At 35.0% G+C, this 20545-nt stretch overlaps 1 long non-coding RNA gene across 1 annotated transcript; it reads right to left on the reverse strand.

Moving 5' to 3' along the window:
• Window positions 1–1277: 1277 nt before the first annotated feature.
• On the reverse strand, window positions 1278–2062 carry LOC149945533 (uncharacterized). Its single transcript, XR_016480869.1, has 3 exons — window positions 1962–2062; window positions 1564–1890; window positions 1278–1500 (listed from the first exon to the last, which is right to left on the reverse strand). It is a non-coding gene; the product is annotated as an uncharacterized LOC149945533 (long non-coding RNA).
• Window positions 2063–20545: the final 18483 nt, after the last annotated feature.

Consider the following 20545-nt stretch of genomic DNA (forward strand, 5'->3'; position numbering starts at 1 on the left):
TCGCGTAACGTTTCTAAAGCTTTACCTAATAGGTGAACGTATATTTAAATTTCACGTTCCCTGAAAGTAGGCCAATTTGAAAAACAAGGATAAAAGATGAGGGTATTGACATCAAGACACGCATCCCCTCAATGTAGTAGACGAACAGTAGCTATAATCTCTACTCGAAATCAATGTAACCTGAACCAAGAAAAGGGGTCGCCATTTAACATTCATTTCACTTATCAATAGTTCTTTATCGTTTGAATACGACACCTGGTGAAATTAATTCAAACTATTCCGAGAATTATGGGAAATCGCATTTTACCCAGAGTTCTTTGAAATTTTTACAGAAATATCGTCTGCTTAGGAATAGTTTTTTTTAAATCGTTCCTGCATTATCTTAGTAATTTAAAGGGTTATTTAATGATTATGAAAAAGTTGAATACTTTAAACAGGTAAGCAATTTATTCCTAAACTATTCTTTATAGTTTTCGTACATAAAATTATACAAAATATTAAATTTTTATAGATAAAGTTGAAATTTGTATCTAAGCCTAGGTGGTAATGTGAGCAATAGAAATCTCTTATACATATTTCAAACATGGAAAACCAAAACCAGTAAGTTGAATTTACAGTGTAAACAGTGTCTATAGTGGATAGACCGTGTAAATATAGTTACCGTTGCTATTGCTAACTAGTTTTTAATATGACAATGTTTTTATTTGTAGATTAGTGGTTAGTTTTTCGTCAAATAACTGTGATATAGCGAAACCTAACATACCAAATAGAAATTGGACAAAGCAAAATTTCATAAAACCTTCAGTGAGCAGGAAATAATAAAATATAAAAACAATCATAAGTCAGGTAAACATTTTACGAAAGGATATAAAATGGCCAGATCAAAGAAAGTTAGGATCGTTACGCAAGATCACTTTCCAGTAGACCAACACGCAGCCTACACAGTACCAGGAAGAGCTGGTCAATTTCAGGAATATATAATTGTTTTCCACTTCTGGTATTCTTTATATCTGCTAATACGCCTGTATCTTGCCTCCTTAATTTTTCACGAGCTACAGCATAACCAGCCCATTACAAATTTATAAAATCCCATAAACTTTTTTTTTGCTTTCGAAAACTGTAACTTCTTCTTACGTTGAATGACTTATTAGTTGCTTTTTAAACCTCAAATTGCATCCCAGGGTTTATGAATTGTTTACATTTATTCGTTAATTCATTTAAGGTGTCTTTTTAATTTTTTTCTAGGGTTGAAACCTTCGATCTCTTTAAGCTCATTATTTTCAAATATCAACTGTTTAATCAGAGCATCCTTTTCATTGATAATTGATGAGTAATGGTCTTTTATTATATACGAATGTTCACAGTGGCTGATGGTAAACTCATTCTTCATGCTCATTTGTGGTACTGGTAACGTACTTTCCTCGTTGTTAATAACAACATCTGCTCCTAGCGACGAGGTTTCATCCGGAGGAAGAACCAGTTAGTTATAACTTAACCGTTCTGTAAATAAAAACACGGTAAAAATGTTATAAATGACAATGGATTTATAAGTTAATTTCCAACCTTTGAAAGGCTTTAAAACAACATGTTCAAATGATTTCCAAGGAAAGTAACGAGGGAGAATGCATTGTAATGTTTGACTCCAGCGGGGTTGAAATGGTATCCGCAGATTTTGCTAGTTGCTGAAGGAATCCAGTTTCAAAATTTGCTTTAGAACTTGTGCATGGTATTAAAATCATGAGGAGCTGATTGAATCCTACTAATCCATTCCTCTTTCAAAGTCTTGTCCCTTGGAAACAAATGAGAAAGCTAGCTTTACTCTTGTAGCTGTTTTTCCCACAACCGATAACACAACATCTTGTTCCTCCCCTTTTGGGAGTTTCTGAAGAACTGAAAATAATATACTATCGTTAAAAATTGAACATTCAATAAAATAAGCGAAAATATTTATTATTAATTACCTGTTTTGTCTCTCCATCTCGTTTGAAAATCATATTTTACACCTAAACTGATTAAGCCTTTCCGATAACTTACGTAGCAGACGATTTATACGGTCCTAGCTAAGCAGACGGAAATCGCGAAAATGTTGATACCCATAATACCTAGCGAATCCCCAGTAGATGGCGCGTTTCAAACGAAAAATATCTATAGATGGAGGTAGTGTTCTTTCTTTACTTTAACGTCGATATTTCAAAATGGTAATACCAGAAGTCTATAACAACACCCTTTTTGGGGGGGGGGGCGTATGGAAGCTGCGTAAAAACGGAGTTACACCGTGGAACTAAATACCTGTGGCGGACGAGTACAGTTTTTTACGCATTGTAACCTTGCGTGCGACGTTCTAGTCGTTGCGTACGTTTCTGTCCATAAAGTAACCCACTCACACAGAGTGGAAGGCTATCACCGAAACTTGTGAACACTTTTCGCAAGCAACGTCTTGTTTTCGAGGCGTGAAATTAACAAGTTGGCCTATGAGGTAGGGGGCAGGGGCGTCTTAAAGGTTTTGGAGGCTTTGGACAAAAACTAAGCTTAGGCCCTTTTTAAGGCGCGATTCGAGAGACAAATTTTTGGTGGGACCACACTTTAGACAAAAGTGGAGGGAAGGGAAGGAAATTTAGGTAAGAACATACAAAACGCAAATTTTTAGATACACTCTAAATGAAAACATTGAAAGAAGTGCATTAATTCACCTTTTCCCGGAAAAAAGAAGGTGTCCATCTGGATCAGAGGTTGCTTTGAACAAACAAATTTAAGAATGAGGGTGAAATAAAGCACCGTTTGGAAACTCTTATACTTTCTTAAATGTCTCTCTACTAGCCCTAGTCAACATATAGCTTATTTACTGGTCAAAACAAGGTCATCGGGCCCTTTTAAGGGTCCCGGATATCATCGGACCTAGGACCTGAACATATTGGGCCTTTTTACGGCCCTGGACATCATCCGCCCAACATACGGACCACTGAGACCTGAGGGTTCCCCTTACGGGCTAAGGACAACATCGAATCCTGAACATCAAAGGGCCCCTATTCGAGCCCGGTGCATCATAGGGTGCTAAATAAGATGCATCTTTAAGGGGCCAATTTGGCTCAATATATTTACAGTGTGGTTATCTTTGTTTAAATAAACTTCAATATTGGGAATTACGATTTTTCCAATGCATTTTTTAATTATCATAAATAGTTACTAAAGGAAATTTAATTGTTACGGAAAACAATGTTAAATCTCGTTACTGTTGTCTATAAATCAAAATTTTTGGCATGCGCCCCCAATGCCCATGCCTTAAGACGGCACTGGCCACTATTTATTTCTAATGCTAGGTAACCAGATGAAAGATTATAATTTCCTGTAATTTGTAACGAAGTATAGGTCATAGAACAGCAACATTACGTAAACTCGGTCCCTTCTGACTGAAAGATCAAAAATGGGGAAGGGGTCGCTGGGAAAGTACTCAGCCGCGGACCCCTGCCGTAGCAGTCCCCTATTAAGTCTGTTGGATTGCACTATTTAACCCCCGCTCCGGAGATTTTGCCCCCTCCCTCTGCACGGCTCTAGCAACCGTTAATGGTCGTCTGCGTGACAACGCCTTTCAAAATCAAAATTTAAATGCTGAAGCTCCTCGTTTCCAATAGCAATTAATAGCAAAGTTCAGCATTATAAATCACTCAATTCTAAATAGCATAGCGAAATTAGGATAGAGCGCGTTCAATTTTCTACGAGTGAAGTCTAGTTTAGTATTTCTAGCCTACTAGTTTTAAGAGTCTAGCACTTCAGTTTTTTATTTCTTTAACAGTATAGCACAATTAAGCATATTCAAAATTAATAGCAAAGCGCAGTTTAGCATATTCCGTATGCACTTTTTTGTAGCAAAGCCCAGTTTGGTCTTTTACTGGAATTTTTCTTTTACAGCATAGCATAGCAAAGTATTTTGAACGTTTTACTTTTTACAAGCATATTATAGTTAAGCATTATATTTCTAACAGCATAGAACAGTTGAGCATTTTAGTCTAAACCTTTCACATAGCAAAAGCAAAGTATAAGCATAGCATTTAAAATTAGCAAAGCAATTTAAACCCTGGTTCACACGGGCAGTGTTTTCCTTATTCTCTATATTTTCTCGTTTTACCACCTTTTCCCGTTGTTCTGGCGAACGGGAACACGACTGTACACACGGACAAAATTTGCCGGATTTTATCACAGCGAGCGCTGCCGGGTAATGAGAAATCGGATAACCTTTTTTTGAGGGGCGTTGGGCTCGACCAGTCAGCGAGCGTTATGCCGTCACGTGGTAGACGCAAAAATTCTTAAGCCTACTTTTAAAGAATTTCAAAATCCCGTGACAGCGAAACGCTCGCTGATTAGTCGAGCTCAAAGTGCTTCAGAAAACCGGGAAAAAAAGTAGAGACATTTCAACATTTTTTTCTCCGTTTTCTCGTTTACCGGCAGCGCTGACGGCGGAAAAGTCCGTTTAATGGGAAAAGGTGGTAAAACGAGAAAATAGAGAAAATCAGGAAAACACTGCCCGTGTGAACCAGCCTTGAGAATCGAGAGTTTATTCCTATAACGCCCACGAAATTCGCGCTAGGACGGGGGGGGGGGGGGATGGTATAAGCATTACTAAAGCTTGCAACGGGGAAGAGCCGCTCGAATGTTACAAACCGTAGAAGTTGCTATCGGAACCTAAATTATTAATTATATAAACTTCAGTCCCGATTTAGTACTTGTTTCTCATTTATAATAGTCTTATTAATTTAATGTCATTGAATAAATACTTTTCAATTCTAGTGGTGAAACCTTAATAAATAATTGGGAAGGAAAATGAAGGTTAATAATGCTATTATAATTGATGGGGTTCGAGTGTTTTCTTACAAAATTTAGGGGCTGGGAATTTTTTTAATTGTTACGCTGAGTGTTAAAACAGTAGCTGTATTAACATACAAATTTGAATTGAATTAATTAACTGTTAAATGTCCATAATAAGAGTAAGTGGTACACCGTAAATGTATGAAATAAATAATATTTTAATAAATATTAATTTAAAAATAATTTAAGGATACTTGAATATAGTACGTAATGTTAGAACTTAGAAGTAACCGCGAAAATATAAATAATGTTTTTTCGCACTCAATCTAGAAATATTAGTGTTTCCATGAATTCCAAAGCAGCACGTGCAAAGAAGGTGTACGCTTTTTACTCCCTGCGGAGAGGAAAACGTTCCTACATTAGGGTCGTGCATTCTTTTACACTGAATAATGCCAACTGCAAAACCTTTTCATTCGAACTGGATCTCTGCCTCCTATTTACTTCAGAACCCTTCTTCGAAATGGTCTGTCTCACTGTTACATTCGCGTAGTCGCGAACTGCACGACTCAAAATGCAGCGGAAGGAATATAGAGTTAATTTGGGGCTAGAAGCGTATAATCGATGGACTAATGAAAGAGATCAATTAGAAACCACCAACGAAATATTTGCAATATAGGGACTTGGTAGCATGACGTAGATAATACGTCACCCATGCTTTTTCCAACTGGCAAAAAAAGTATACCAGCATGGCGGCCATGGCCAAACGTACGGCGTGACGTCATGCTGCCAAGTCCTAAGACTTTCCTTGTTTTCCACTGAAATTATATACCGTGTAATCTAACATTAGTTACGTACACGTATTACAATGCTATGATTTTATAAAGGGATGAACTAATTACTTTTGGAAAGAGTGCTAACTAGCACGCTATCTACATAGCACCGCCAGGTGCAGTTGGCGAATTTGTTGTGAAATACAGGGTCTGTTTGTTGTGCGTTTTTCCGTGTAATCCTATCTCAAAATAGTTAAGGTTCAAGGCGCCAAGTAAAGTTTACAGAAATAATTACTAAACATCTCACACAGGCCGTTTTAATTAAATTGTGTAATACAAATGAAACGAAATTAAAAATGATTAAATAATAGTAAATTATAATTACATTGATATACTTCCTTCGTACTTCTATTAGTAACGAAAAAGTAGTATCATAATAATATAAAGTAAATTTAAATAATAATATTGCAGGATCGGATATTTCTTTGAAATAAATCCGTAAGTAACTTCTGCTGTATATTTTATTTATTGCACAACTATAAGTATCAAAAATAAATAATATATTTTACGTGTATGTGTATATTATATATTCATTTTAGAAAGTGTTCCTTTTCATTTACAATGGATTTATTAAAACTAATTTAATAACAGGGACCCCAGAGGTCCTATGATTCCTATAAAATTCTATATTTTCAAAAATGTCCTATAACATCCTATATTTTTAGCAAAATCCCTAAAAAGTCCTATAAAATCCTATAATTTTGATATTTTGCCCATTTCAAATCCCGCCACTCACAAGGAGACGACCCGAGGTGTTACACACCGATTTTGTTCAAACTCGGGGGACCTTCATTGGTAACTTGAAAAATCCTGAAGGGATTTTATTCAATGTTTTTGACAACATAAAATGGAAATTTTCCCATTGAAAATAACATACCAAAATTATATAAAATTTATAAAAATTGATGAAAAAAATCAAAATTGATCACATTTTGATCAATTTGAACCAAATGGGTGAAAATGAACCGATATGGCTAAATTTGAAAAAAAAAATAGAAACATTGAAAAAAATATTTCAAAATTGATTAAAATAACGTTTTTCAAAATTGAAAAAATATATAAATTTGAAAAAAATATTGATCAAAAACAGTAGTTTTGATCAAAATTCATAGGAATTGACGGAAATTTATAAGTTGTGTAAAATAGGATTAATGTATAGATAAATTGCGATTTTTTAAAAAACAAAGTATTTATTTTGGTCAATTTGATCAAACTTGACCAAAATTGGAAAATAATAAATCTAAATTAGCCCAATTTTAAAGATTTGTAAAAATTATATAAAAATAAACTAAATTCGACCAATTATCTCAAAATTGTTTGAAATATTTTTTTTCAAAATTGAAAAATGTTAATAACACTAAAAAAATTATCAAAATCAATGGTTACGATTTCATTTCAATAGGTGGGGCAAAGAATATAAAGCTTTATATTCTTTATGTGGGGTAGTTTCTGAGATACAGCATTACAGACATTTGACTCACTAGATTGGGAGCTTCGACAAAACACTAGTCAATTTTTTTGCAAGTTGAAATTAACGAACAATATTATGGAAAACGTTGAAGTATGTTTTTTCAAAATTGGGGTATTTTGGATGTGAACGAAGGGGTGGTTTTTAACGAAAAAATCTTTACGTTATAGTAGTTTTCGTTATTAATTAGTGTTTACGAAATTACAACGAAATTGATAACTTTTTAGAATTTACTTTACCTTATTTTGTAGGTTTTCTTCAGTTTATCTACTTTTGGTCCTGCATCACTTTTGGTAGTTTGACAGAGTTAATTTAGTCAATTTCAATTGATTTAAGACGATTGTAGTCGAAATTACTCCAAGGTCTACGTACCCCCGAGTTTAATCAAAATCGGTGATTAACACCCCGGGTACACTCCTCGTGAGTTTCACTATAGAATAATATACTCCTTTTACAAATAAACTATTTATTTTGGTTTCACTGTCATCGAATAATCTACGTGTCTTAACAACAGATCTGCTTATATTCCCATTAATTCTTTCCAGAATAAGATTTGGTTTAGCTGTAGTTTTGCTTCTGGTCTCCCCCTGGGGTTTTGAACAATAGGTATTTTTAATTTATCCCTCGTGGATAAGTGTGCGGCATTGGCAAAATCATAAGACTGTCCTCTGGGATGATAACTCCTGTGTCTGATTGTGAAACTGCATTCCTATTATCTATCTGACTTTCTACTACTATGCTACCAATTGGATGTTGGGTTTCTAAAAGATTATCTACCATATGGTGGGTTTCTAAACAGTTATCATCTGTAGATTGGGGTTCAAAAAGGTTATCTATCATGTTGACGGTTTCTTAAAGACTATCAACTGTAGATAGGGTTTTAAAAGGTTATCAACTGTAGATATGGTTGTAGATAGGGTTTTAAAAGGTTATCAACTGTAGATTGGGGTTCTAGCTGGTTATGAAGTGTATGGTTAATGCTGGTTGTCTAATAAACTATCTATTGCTTGTCTTGTTAAACTCCATTCCTCCAGTAAATGATTTTCATCTTCCCTTCCCTTCTCACAGTTCCCTTCCTCATCACAATCACTCCCACCATTATCTAAAGCTAAGGATGGTATATCCTTGTTTAGTTTTAAAAGTAGATCAACCGTTTTAGAGTATTGTTTCATACCACATCGAGAAGCTAAATTATGTATTTCATTAATATTAAATGAATTTTTCATTTTGTCCAAGTACACTTTTCTTTTTAATTCTAGCAGTTTTCCTTTGAACTGAATAGATTGGGAAACTACGGTTATTATTTTGCCATCTCTAACCAATGAGGTTTTAGGTAAACTGTCATTCCTAAATGTTTCCTAGCAAAAAATATATGTCTACATGGTAGCTGATTTCGGTTATGAAATGAGCATGAGTATCCGTCTAACTGATTGGTCAACGTATATTCAACTCCCTTTTTACTTTTAACTGTAATTGGTTTATGGTTTTTGTGTAATGTGTAAGTATCTGCTGAATTCCCTGACTGTTTTAAAATAATTGGCGCCACCTTAGCTGAACAGCATGCCGCATTTTGTTTGTATATATCTAATATATATAAATTTTTTAGTTGTGCTATAATCTTTATAACTTATGTCATACTCAATGGATTTGGTAAATTTAATTTTTTCTCGCAAAACGATTAATCAGAGCAAATTGTTGGAGAGCCCGTAAAAGCCATAAAAATGTCCGACCTTAAAACCTTTAAAGGCTGTCTTAAAAGGTAACTACAAATTACTTAAAAACGCTGCTTGAAAAAGTACAAATAGCATTAGAAAAGGCTGTTTGAAAAAGTAGGTAGTAGCTACTAATAGCCTTGAAAAAGGCTGTTTCGAAAAAATTGCTACTTATAACCATGAAAAATGTGGTTTTTAAATAATAATAACTAATTAGCCTTGAAGAATTCAGTTTGAAAAAGTAGCTAATAATAGCCTTGAAAAAGGCTCTTTAAAATAATAATAACTAATAAGCCTTGAAAAAGGCTTTTGGTTTGAGTTAAATTATCTACGTGTTTAAATTTTAAACAAGGGCATTAAGGCTTCTTTAAACCTCGAGGAGGTAGAAGTCCGCTCTTGCAAAAATATTAAACAGAATAGTCAAAAATAACTCCACTGAAGAGATATAAAATAAGGCGACTAACTCGTTCTGGAGTACAAAACCAAATGGAACCGAGGAGACTCAGGAGAGCCCGTGATATTGAGATAACTGGTCACGACGGTCACGTGATTTCGGGAAAGAGTTGGAAACCCCAAAATTATAAAGACACAAACTACCCCGTTTTCAAGTTGAACAGCTGCGCTATTGTACCCTATGTCGCTTCCTAAATCGGGCGAAAATTTTCTTGTGAAATAAGCATTCCCAGAATATTTATCTCCCTTGCCCCCCCCACACGTTTGGTGAAAAGGGGGATAAAATAAAAGAAGTTTAACCCGTATATCACATCCATGTGGAGGAGAGTGCCTACCTTGGACCATGGGCCAATAAAAGATTTTCATTATTGGCCCATGCTTGGACAACACCAATAATCGAATTTTACAAGTTGAAAATTTTAATTTATTTTTATTTTATAGTTCAGTTTCAAAGTCGAATTTTAAAGAGCATTATATCCGTGTATGAATCAATAAAACAAAGCGGTGTTATGATAACCAAGATATATGGCGGCATATTTGGTTATTTCGCGTTCCAATATTTCCGATTTTTGTAGTTTGCCTTTCCACAATATACTTTCCTATTATAATACCCTGAATATATAAATAAAACATTTCTTTGCCTTTTGAACGCTGCGTTTGGATAGCTCGTGCAGTAGTTTTCTCAATCGCAACGTTTGCATCACTTATGACACCAATATCATCGTTTTGTATCAAATATTACGTTACATCATATATATTAAAATACATTATTTTTTCAACAATAACAGTGGATTACTAAAAAATTACTAATAACTAATGCGGATTATTCCTTTAACCCCGTTAGTACAATAAATGTTGTGATTAAAACCGACATTTCTCTCGTAAAATAATGTATTTCACCATAAATAACCCTCATTTATCTTTAAAATATAAAATATTTTGACCCCACCGAAAGCCCCTATTTTATCCCCGGTCCCGTTAGGATGTTGGGATAAAAACACACTTTTAAAAAAATGAGTGATATCTTGCCATTAAATCTATTTCGTCATAAGTCACACCTTATCCAAAACCTATCTTCCGAGGTTAAAATCGCTGGGAAGTATTATATTTGAGAGGTCCGCCACTTAAGAAACAAGTTCGCCAAGAAAGCGATAATATTATTTCGTGTCCGTATTCCATTTAATAGTCAGTTCGCATGTTGAAAAAATCGTGCGTTTTGTGATAAAAGCATGATAATTTGTATACATACATGTTTTACATGCTCAATCGATTTAAGACGAGAGGCCATCCGTAACTATTACGTAACGGCCGTAAAGAGCGATTAAAACGCGCCGTAAAGTGCACTCGTCCTACTCTAACTCGTATGAGAAGGAGAGGGGTTTGTTTAAGGGGGCATCCGTAAAAGCAATTTCTTATATTTTCTCCATTTGGTCGGTTTTTAGTATAAAACGTAAAGATAAACGTAAATTTATAATATCATTTTTCAAATCGGAAATAAATAAAACAAAATTGCAAAGAAGAATATAGGGTGGTGGCTCGTAATTCCGGACACTTTTTAAAAATCGATAGGAACATAACCCAGTAACTAATTTGATATGAATACTTTATAGCGTATTCCATAGTTTGAACTTTCGCGCGTCTTTTAAACCTATTTCGAGTGAAAATCATCTGATATTTATATTTCTATGACGTTTTTCCTGAAGCTAGTACCCGTTTCTAATTCCGGACACTCGCTTCTAATTCCGACCTAGAGGGTTTTAATTCCGACCACTGTCTTCTAATTTCCGACCACTGGCTCCTAATTGTCAACCACCGGCTTCTAATTGTCCAACCGCCCTCTTCTAATTCTGGACACTTTAAAATATTATAATTTACATTTTTAAAAATTAGCTAGACTATAATAAAAATTTAAAATTGTAATAAAAAATATAATACAAATTAAAAAATTATAACACGAATTAAAATATAATACACGATATAAATAATATAAATGTATCAATATTTAAATATATTAATAATTATAAATAAAAAATATATACCTAAAAAGTAACAAATTAAAAAGTATATTGCAAAAAATATATACCTAAAAAGTTACAAATTAAAAAGTATATTGCAAAAAATATATAAAATATATTAAAATTACAAATTAAAAATATATTAAAATTACAAATTAAAAATATATTAAAATTACAAATTAAAAATGTATTAAAATTAAAAATTAAAAATAGGTATATTAAAATTACAAATTAAAAATAGGTATATTAAAATTAAAAATTAAAAATGGGTTTATTAAAATTACAAATTAAAAATAGGTATATTAAAATTACAAATAAAAAAATTTAAATATAGGCCTAAATATTTTAATAAATATAAATATACCCTAATATTTTAATAAATAAATAAATATAAAAAATTATTATATTCAAATTAAAAAATTGTAATAATAAATAAAAACCAGTAATTAAAATTATAGATAACTTTACCGCAATAACTTTTTAATTAGCAAATAAATTGAATTAGGTAGGTAGGGCGACGTTTTAGGGTTAAGGAGAGGCTTATTTCTAGCCGTGTTTGGGAAAAAATGAGGGGGAGAAAGGGAGGTGAAATAACGCGTCGTCCGCTCTTAAAGTGCGGGAAAACTTGTGGTTGTACTAGGTGGTTTTTTTTCGCCTGTACCAGGACAAAAAGTGTAAACTTATTACCCTAAAACGTTTTATTCGCCTCTTCTCGGGGTAAGATTTACCCTGTCCCGAATTTTGTTCGCTTGTTCCAGAGCTCAAACGTTACACTTTTTACTACTCCTCGAAAGGAGGTGTAGAGGGAGTAATCTAGCTTATATAGAAAATTCGTCTGCTTAAATTTCGTTTCATGAAAACATAACGGGTTTTGAACATCTTCACATGTGGCAAGCTTATAATAACGAATATCCAATTGTTAAATGCTATTTAATGACTTTAAAAGTTGTTTGATGACTTAGACCTCAGGTGGTGTCTTGGGTATTAGCCTAACTGATTATTATTATTAAATAAATAAGAAAAATGAGTCCTATATTGATGATCACAGCACCGGTCGCCATCTTAAAAACAAAACAAATATATAACCTTTAACCTCTAAATACTCCCTTCTTACTCCAACCATTGAGTTGGGAATATTAATCTAGAGGTCCAATCAAAACGTCGGATTACAGTATTTCGCGAAACAAGTTTTTAAAAATAAGAATACTGTCGTCTGCTCCCATCGGCGTCCCAAATGACGAGAAAACGTTATCATTCTACCCGTGGCGCCGTCTATCGCTCAATGGTTCGTTCAAATAAGACGCGTTTTCAAGCAAAAATATTTTTTTTCTTCAAAATAATGGATGGCGCCACGGGTCATATGATAACGTTTGCTCGTCATTTTAGAGCAGACGGCTTGGGCTGCGTTCAACAACTCTAAAATAGCTCAGCGCTGAGCTCAACGGTCAGCGGTTTTTTTTTTGAATGGGTTTTTTGACTTCCGGTTTTGACGTAACGTTGATCATCGGAGACTCAGCGGAAACATCGGCTGGGCGAGATGGTTTGTCCGTTGCTCATCGGTGTCGTGACGTCATTCGACAAAGTTAAAGGAGGGGTAGCAGACGATATTTTGTTCGTTAAGTCAGCGAACTATATAAATCGTACAACAACTTTAGATTTTTGTGACGTAGCGTTGATTAAAAGAACTCAACGATAACTCAACGGTTTTTCTCCGTTGATAGTTGTTGAACGCAGCCACATTCGTATTTTTCAAAAACTTGTTTCGCGGGGAGCAGATTTGATTGGATCTCTAGATTAATATTCCCAACTCAATGACTCCAACTCGTTTTTTTTCGTCATGATAGAATTGGAGTAATATGACGTCATAGGGCTACACTTTTGAACCTGCTCTAAAAACCCAGAACAGGCGAAAAAAACCACCTAATATTGCGGATATAATATCGTTCTAAACAGTCTTGATTGATATCGTTTAATTTCATTTTATTATCTATAAATTACGAATGAACGAGTGACCTTTCAAGGTGTCCGGAAATAGCTGCTACGTAAAGGTTTTTATAATTACTCGTAAATAACTAAATTCTAGGACAAAATGACCCCGCGTATGTTAGTTTTGTAAGGAAAAAGTTGAATTTTTAGCAGAAATAAAGGTTTTTATCACCCGTTCACTGTGGACGAGATGAGAGCTTATTTCGAGAGGCGCATGGGGCGGCATTCCCACAAATTGGCATTAACTTAATCGGGCGTTTTAGGCCTGTTGTTTAATAATAATAAAATAATATAATTATATTATATTATTATAATAAACTAATACCCAAAGCACCACCTTAGGCCTAAGTCATCGAGCGACTTTTAAAGCCATTAGTTCAGGTGGTTGGGTTTATTTTGGTTTCACTGTCATCGAATAATCTACGTGTCTTAACAACAGAACTGTGTATATTCCCATTAATTCTTTCCAGAATAAGATTTGGTTTAGCTGTAGTTTTGCTTCTGGTCTTCCCCTGGGGTTTTGAACTATAGGTATTTTTAATTTATCCATCGTGGATAAGTGTGCGGCATTGGCTAAAATCATTAGACTGTCCTCTGGGATGACTCCTGTGTCTGATTGTGAAACTGCATTCCTATTATCTATCTGACTTTCTACTACTATGCTACCAATTGGATGTTGGGTTTCTAAAAGATTATCTACCATATGGTGGGTTTCTAAACAGTTATCATCTGTAGATTGGGGTTCAAAAAGGTTATCTATCATGTTGACGGTTTCTTAAAGACTATCAACTGTAGATAGGGTTTTAAAAGGTTATCAACTGTAGATATGGTTGTAGATAGGGTTTTAAAAGGTTATCAACTGTAGATTGGGGTTCTAGCTGGTTATGAAGTGTATGGTTAATGCTGGTTGTCTAATAAACTATCTATTGCTTGTCTTGTTAAACTCCATTCCTCCAGTAAATGATTTTAATCTTCCCTTCCCTTCTCACAGTTCCCTTCCTCATCACAATCACTCCCACCATTATCTAAAGCTAAGGATGGTATATCCTTGTTTAGTTTTAAAAGTAGATCAACCGTTTTAGAGTATTGTTTCATACCACATCGATAAGCTAAATTATGTATTTCATTAATATTAAATGAATTTTTCATTTTGTCCAAGTACACTTTTCTTTTTAATTCTAGCAGTTTTCCTTTGAACTGAATAGATTGGGAAACTACGGTTATTATTTTGCCATCTCTAACCAATGAGGTTTTAGGTAAACTCTGTCATTCCTAAATGTTTCCTAGCAAAAAATATATGTCTACATGATAGCTGATTTCGGTTATGAAATGAGCATGAGCATCCGTCTAACTGATTGGTCAACGTATATTCAACTCCCTTTTTACTTTTAACTGTAATTGGTTTATGGTTTTTGTGTAATGTGTAAGCATCTGCTGAATTCCCTGACTGTTTTAAAATAATTGGCACCACCTTAGCTGAACAGCATGCCGCATTTTGTTTGTATATATCTAATATATATAAATTTCTTAGTTGCCCTATAATTTTTATAACTGATGTCATACTCAATGGATTTGGTAAATTTATTTTTTTCTCGCAAAACGATTAATCAGAGCAAATTGTTGGAGAGCCCGTAAAAGCCATAAAAATGTCCGACCTTAAAACCTTTAAAGGCTGTCTTAAAAGGTAACTTCAAATAGCTTAAAAACGCTGTTTGAAAAAGTACAAATAGCATTAGAAAAGGCTGTTTGAAAAAGTAGGTAGTAGCTACTAATAGCCTTGAAAAAGGCTGTTTGGAAAAAGTTGCTACTTATAACCATGAAAAAGGTGGTTTTTAAATAATAATAACTAATTAGCCTTGAAGAATTCAGTTTGAAAAAGTAGCTAATAATAGCCTTGAAAAAGGCTCTTTCAAATAATAATAATAATAATAATAACTAATCAGCCTTGAAAAAGGCTCTTTCAAATAATAATAATAATAATAATAACTAATCAGCCTTGAAAAAGGCGGTTGTATAAAGCTGCTACTAATAGCCTTGAAAAAGGCTGTTTAAAATCATAAAAACTAATTAGCCTTAAAAAAGGCTTTTGGTTTGAGTTAAATTATCTGTGTTTCAATTTTAAACAAGCGCATTAAGGCTTCTTTAAACCTCGAGGAGGTAGAAGAATATTAAACAGAATAGTCAAAAATAACTCGACTGGAGAGACACAAAATAGGGCGACTAACTCGTTCTGGAGTACAAAACCAAATCCAAATGGAACGAAAGAGCCCGTGTTATCGAGACATGGACTATAAATTTTAGAGGACGAGTAAAGCGTAGCCTTCCCCTGTAGAATTTTGGTTTCCCCGAGCATCAATCACTTCGAACTAGAGAGAGAGAGTCCGTCAAGGTCATTTGTACCACACATAGAGATTGACCCCTCCCCCCCGCATGTTATCTGGAAATCTGGCCGACCGAATGACACGCGCTTTATTTTTTTTTATGACCTTGAGCGACTCCCGTCAGCCTGATTGGTGAACGGGGCGTAAAATACCTCGGGAATACCGGTCCTCTAAAATTTACAGTCCGTGATCGAGATAACAGTTACTGGTCACGACGGTCACGTGATTCCGCGAAAGTGTTGAAAACTCCAAAATTAGAAAGACACAAACTACCCTCTTTTCAAGTTGAACAGCTGCGCTATTGTACCCTATGTCGCTTCCTAAATCGGGCGAAAATTTTCTTGTGAAATAAGCATTCCCAGAATATTTATATCCCTTGCCCCCCCCCCCCTCCCACACGTTTGGTCCCTTCAAAGTGCTTGTTGACTGCTTGCTGTGTCTTGGCGAAAGGGGGATAAAATAAAAGAAGTTTAACCCGTATATCACTTCCATGTGGAGGAGAGTGCCTACCTTGGACCATGGGCCAATAAAAGATATTCATTATTGGCCCATGCTTGGACAACACCAATAATCGAATTTTACAAGTTGAAAATTTTAATTTATTTTTATTTTATAGTTCAGTTTCAAAGTCGAATTTTAAAGAGCATTATATCCGTGTATGAATCAATAAAACAAAGCGGTGTTATGATAATCAAGAAATATGGCGGCATATTTGGTTATTTTTTAATTGATATGTTTAAAATAATTTATCATTAGCTACATCGTACGTTAATTTTCTCTCCGCGTTCCAATAATTCCGATTTTTGTTGTTTGCCTTTCCACAATACACTTTCCTATTATAATACCCTGAATATATAAATAAAACATTTCTTTGCTTCTTTGAACGCTGAGTTTGGATATCACGTGCAGTAGTTTTCTCAATCGCAACGTTTGCATCACTTAATAATAATCAGCTAGGCTAATACCCAAGGCACCACCCTAGGCCTAAGTCATCGAGCGACTTTTAAAGCCTTTAATTCAGGTGGCCGGGTTACAATGCGTAGGAGGGTGGTGGCAAGCCCTGCATGCCACGTGATCGAGCCAACAGCTCGCTACACTAACTATTACCGTTAACCTCAACAAGTTTTTATGGAAGGGGAAACCGAAGAACTCGGGGGAAAACCCCTTAAACCAGTGGGGAGAGAACTTGCAAACTCAACGCAGAAGGAGTTGTTCCGAGTTTTCACCCAGTGCCACAAGTTGGAATCGAACCCGGCTCCTCTTGCTGCGAGGCGAAAGGGCTAACCACTCCGCCACCCCATTATGACACCAATATCATCGTTTTGTATCAAATATTACGTTACATCATATATATTAAAATTTATACATTGTTGTTTCAACAATAACCGTGGATTACTAAAAAATTACTAATAACTAATGCAGATTATTCAATTCGCCGTTCTTTCTTGGCTAAATTTGTCATGTAAAATAAAGTCTTTTCCTTAAAAAAAACGCCCAAAGCCCCTAATTTAACCCCGTTAGTACAATAAATATTGTGATTAAAACCGACATTTCTCTCGTAAAATAATGTATTTTACCATAAATAACCCTCATTTATCTTTAAAATATAAAATATTTTGACCCCACCGAAAGCCCCTATTTTATCCGCGGTCCCGTTATGATGTTGGAATAAAAACACACTTTTAAAAAAATGAGTACTATCTTGCCATTAAATCTATTTCGTCCTTATCCAAGACTTAAAATCGCTGGGAAGTATTATATTTGAGAGGTCCGCCACTTAAAGGGTCTTTCAAGTGAGCTCAACTCAATTCAAATTTTCACTGAACACTAGCGCCACCTCTCTACGCAGAAAGTGAAGCGGCGTTTTTGAGAAGAACAAAGAACGGCGACCGAATGACGTATTTCAAATTGACTTCAGAGATCACTTGAAAGTCCCTTTAAGAAACAAGTTCGCCAAGAAAGCGATAATATTATTTCGTGTCCGTATTCCATTTAATAGTCAGTTCGCATGTTGAAAAAATCGTGCGTTTTGTGATAAAAGCATGAAAATTTGTATACATACATTTGCTTACATGCTCAATCGATTTAAGACGGGAGGCCATTCGTAACTATTACGTAACGGCCGTAAAAAGCGATTAAAACGCTCCGTATAGTGCAATCGTCCTACTCTAACTCGTATGAGAAGGAGAGGGGTTTGTTTAAAGGGCCATCCATACCATAAAACGTAAAGATAAACGTAAATTTATAATATCATTTTTCAAATCGGAAATAAATAAAACAAAATTGCAAAGAAGAATATATATATATTCTTAAATTATCGAACCTTTATACATTATTTATCGAGGTTAGAAATTTTCCAAATAAAACAGTGATTACTTAATTTACTATGGACTTAATTTACGTCATATATTTGAATTCCAGATATATGTAAATGTTATATACTAATCCAAAAAATATCTTTAGGGTGGCTCGATTTGCTCTGACACCAGGCTTTTTTTATCAAAAACTATTTTGAGACTTAATTTTTGACCGATAGGTGCTAGGGAACAATTTTCAACGGGAAAGTTGTAGAACATACTTGAAAACCTACAATAGAGCGTTCTATAAAATCGGTGTGGTGTGCTTTCCCCCTTTTGAGTTTGGAGGAGGTGAAGGTTTGGCCGGTTTTTCGTGTGAGAGAAAAATATTTATCTGGCAAACCCGTAAGAAATTGATAGCAGTCGATATTTAGGAGTAGCGTAGTTGCTAGCCTATGCTTCACTTATTACCGGCTTTCCGCGCCGTTTTTCTTATTTTAAATGATTTTTGTAATAAATGTATCATGGCAAATAAGCAAAATACTAGTCCCAAATTAATCATTGGGTTTAAAAAGAAGCTTAGATCAGGAAAAAATTCTTAACCCCAAACATACTTCAACACCTCCCACCTACAACTCCTAAAAGGTACGTCTCTAAAATATTCATATAAAGACAGGGCATAAGCCGAATTCTCTTAAACCAAAGAATAACAAATGTTGTTAGTCCTGCTGAACTAGCTCTATAGTCTGTATGAAACGTTTGGCCGGTTTTGGGCTGATTTTATAGAACGCTCTATTATCGTTTGTTCGATCAAAAGGTTGATTTACAAAGCTTAGTTAATTGTTTTTGAGAATAACATGTCAATGTACGATTTATTTGGCACAAACAAGGGAGAGAAAGAGAAACAAGTACTTTCCAATCAAACTAAGAAAAAAACATTTTTAATTGAAGTAACGAAAGGGTTACGAAATTACAGGTATGGTTCGATAATTCCCCCGTCTGCCGCGATACATGTTTCTGCGCGATGAACCATACTTTGGAATGCAAGCTGGATCATGTCGGGAATGACCAATTGAAAAGCATCGATGATACGCTGACGTAATTCGTCCAGGCTCGTAACAGGCGTCGCATAGACATTGCAGGGATTTTATATTCAAAACCTTCCCCTGTAGCAAATTAGAGTCGGGCCGACGTCGGCAAAAGGTACTAAACACAGTAAACACTAAAGGCCGACCTTTGGATTTAGGGTCCAAATGTTCTAGGGGTAAAAGGGTCGGCCGACCGTCGGCCGCCTACAAAACGTCGACTCTTTACCGCCTTTTAATAGACCTAAGAACCGACTCCGAAACGACGTCATCCCGACTTAGAATGTACTGTATCATTACGTCGAAACGACTTACTTTTTGATATTTTAAGTGACTGAAAATGACCACATAAAACCGTAAATATAGCTATATACATGTATGTAGTTGGTCAAGTCCTATGAACGGCAGTGAAACAACGAGTTTATTTCCGTCAATCGGAAAGCTCTTGAATCTAGAGAACAGAGTTCTAAAGTTTCTTGGGGCTTAGTAAAAGTAACGAATAAATATTCATTAATAATATGTTTGCCTAACATATTTAGCTATACGAATGTTACCTACTTGAGCTGAGAGATTTTTAATAAGGAAACATTCTCAGATTGAATATATAATCTTTTTCGAAAAAATATAATACAGAAAGGAAGTTATTTTAAAATTATTTCAATTTGTTTTATTAAATCGCCAAAGTTTCACAGTTTTGAGCGATTAATTGGCAAAGCGCGACCTTAAATCGACCCTTTGTGCCACAGGGGTAATAATTAAATGTAAGGTCTATTTTAAGTCGGATAATGGTCGGCATACCGACCATAAATAATCCCAAAAAAGGATTTACGGTTTTAGTGTCGAAAAACGTTCGTACGTTTTTAGGTCGGCATTTGGTCGTCGACTATAAAGCGTCTTTTCGACCTTACCCCGACCCTTAAACGACTTCATGTGCTACAGGGGTTGCGTCGCCCTCCTAGCCTAAAGGAGACCCAACGACCAAGCCTACAATGATGAGTTTGATCCTCCCTTCCGCGTAACCTTCGGGGTTAGCGAGTTTGAAAAGGGATGTCTAGGGGATATTTGCTTAAACATTAAATTGAGAGTTGCCATTACACGAAATTCAAAATTAATAATTAACATTTAATTAAAGAAGGTAAACCAAATAAAAACAAGAAAACAATTACAATAACTAAACACATACTGAGCGCTACAGGTTACCAAGGTAACCAAACTAAATAAAACACTTTTAACAATATGACACTTATGAAAGAATTGAATTTAAAGAACAACTGATGGCCACAGCCATCCTCCTTATTTTAAAATACTTATTTTTACGGTCCGGATTGGCGGTCCATGTTGGTCGGAGTCCTTAACCGCACCTCTTGCTGTTCATGATCACACGCACATACGCGGTAGCTTCCCCGTAATTGGGAACAACAAATCGAAGCTTTATTTTGTCATTGCTGACCGAGAACTTCTCTAGTTACGCGAGACCGTAACGGTACACGCACTTCGCGGTCGAGAATCTCGCGGCTT

This window comes from Leiobunum rupestre, chromosome 5 (assembly GCF_980474605.1).
Source record: "Leiobunum rupestre chromosome 5, qqLeiRupe1.1.hap1, whole genome shotgun sequence".
NCBI classification, from domain to species: Eukaryota; Metazoa; Arthropoda; class Arachnida; order Opiliones; family Sclerosomatidae; genus Leiobunum; species Leiobunum rupestre.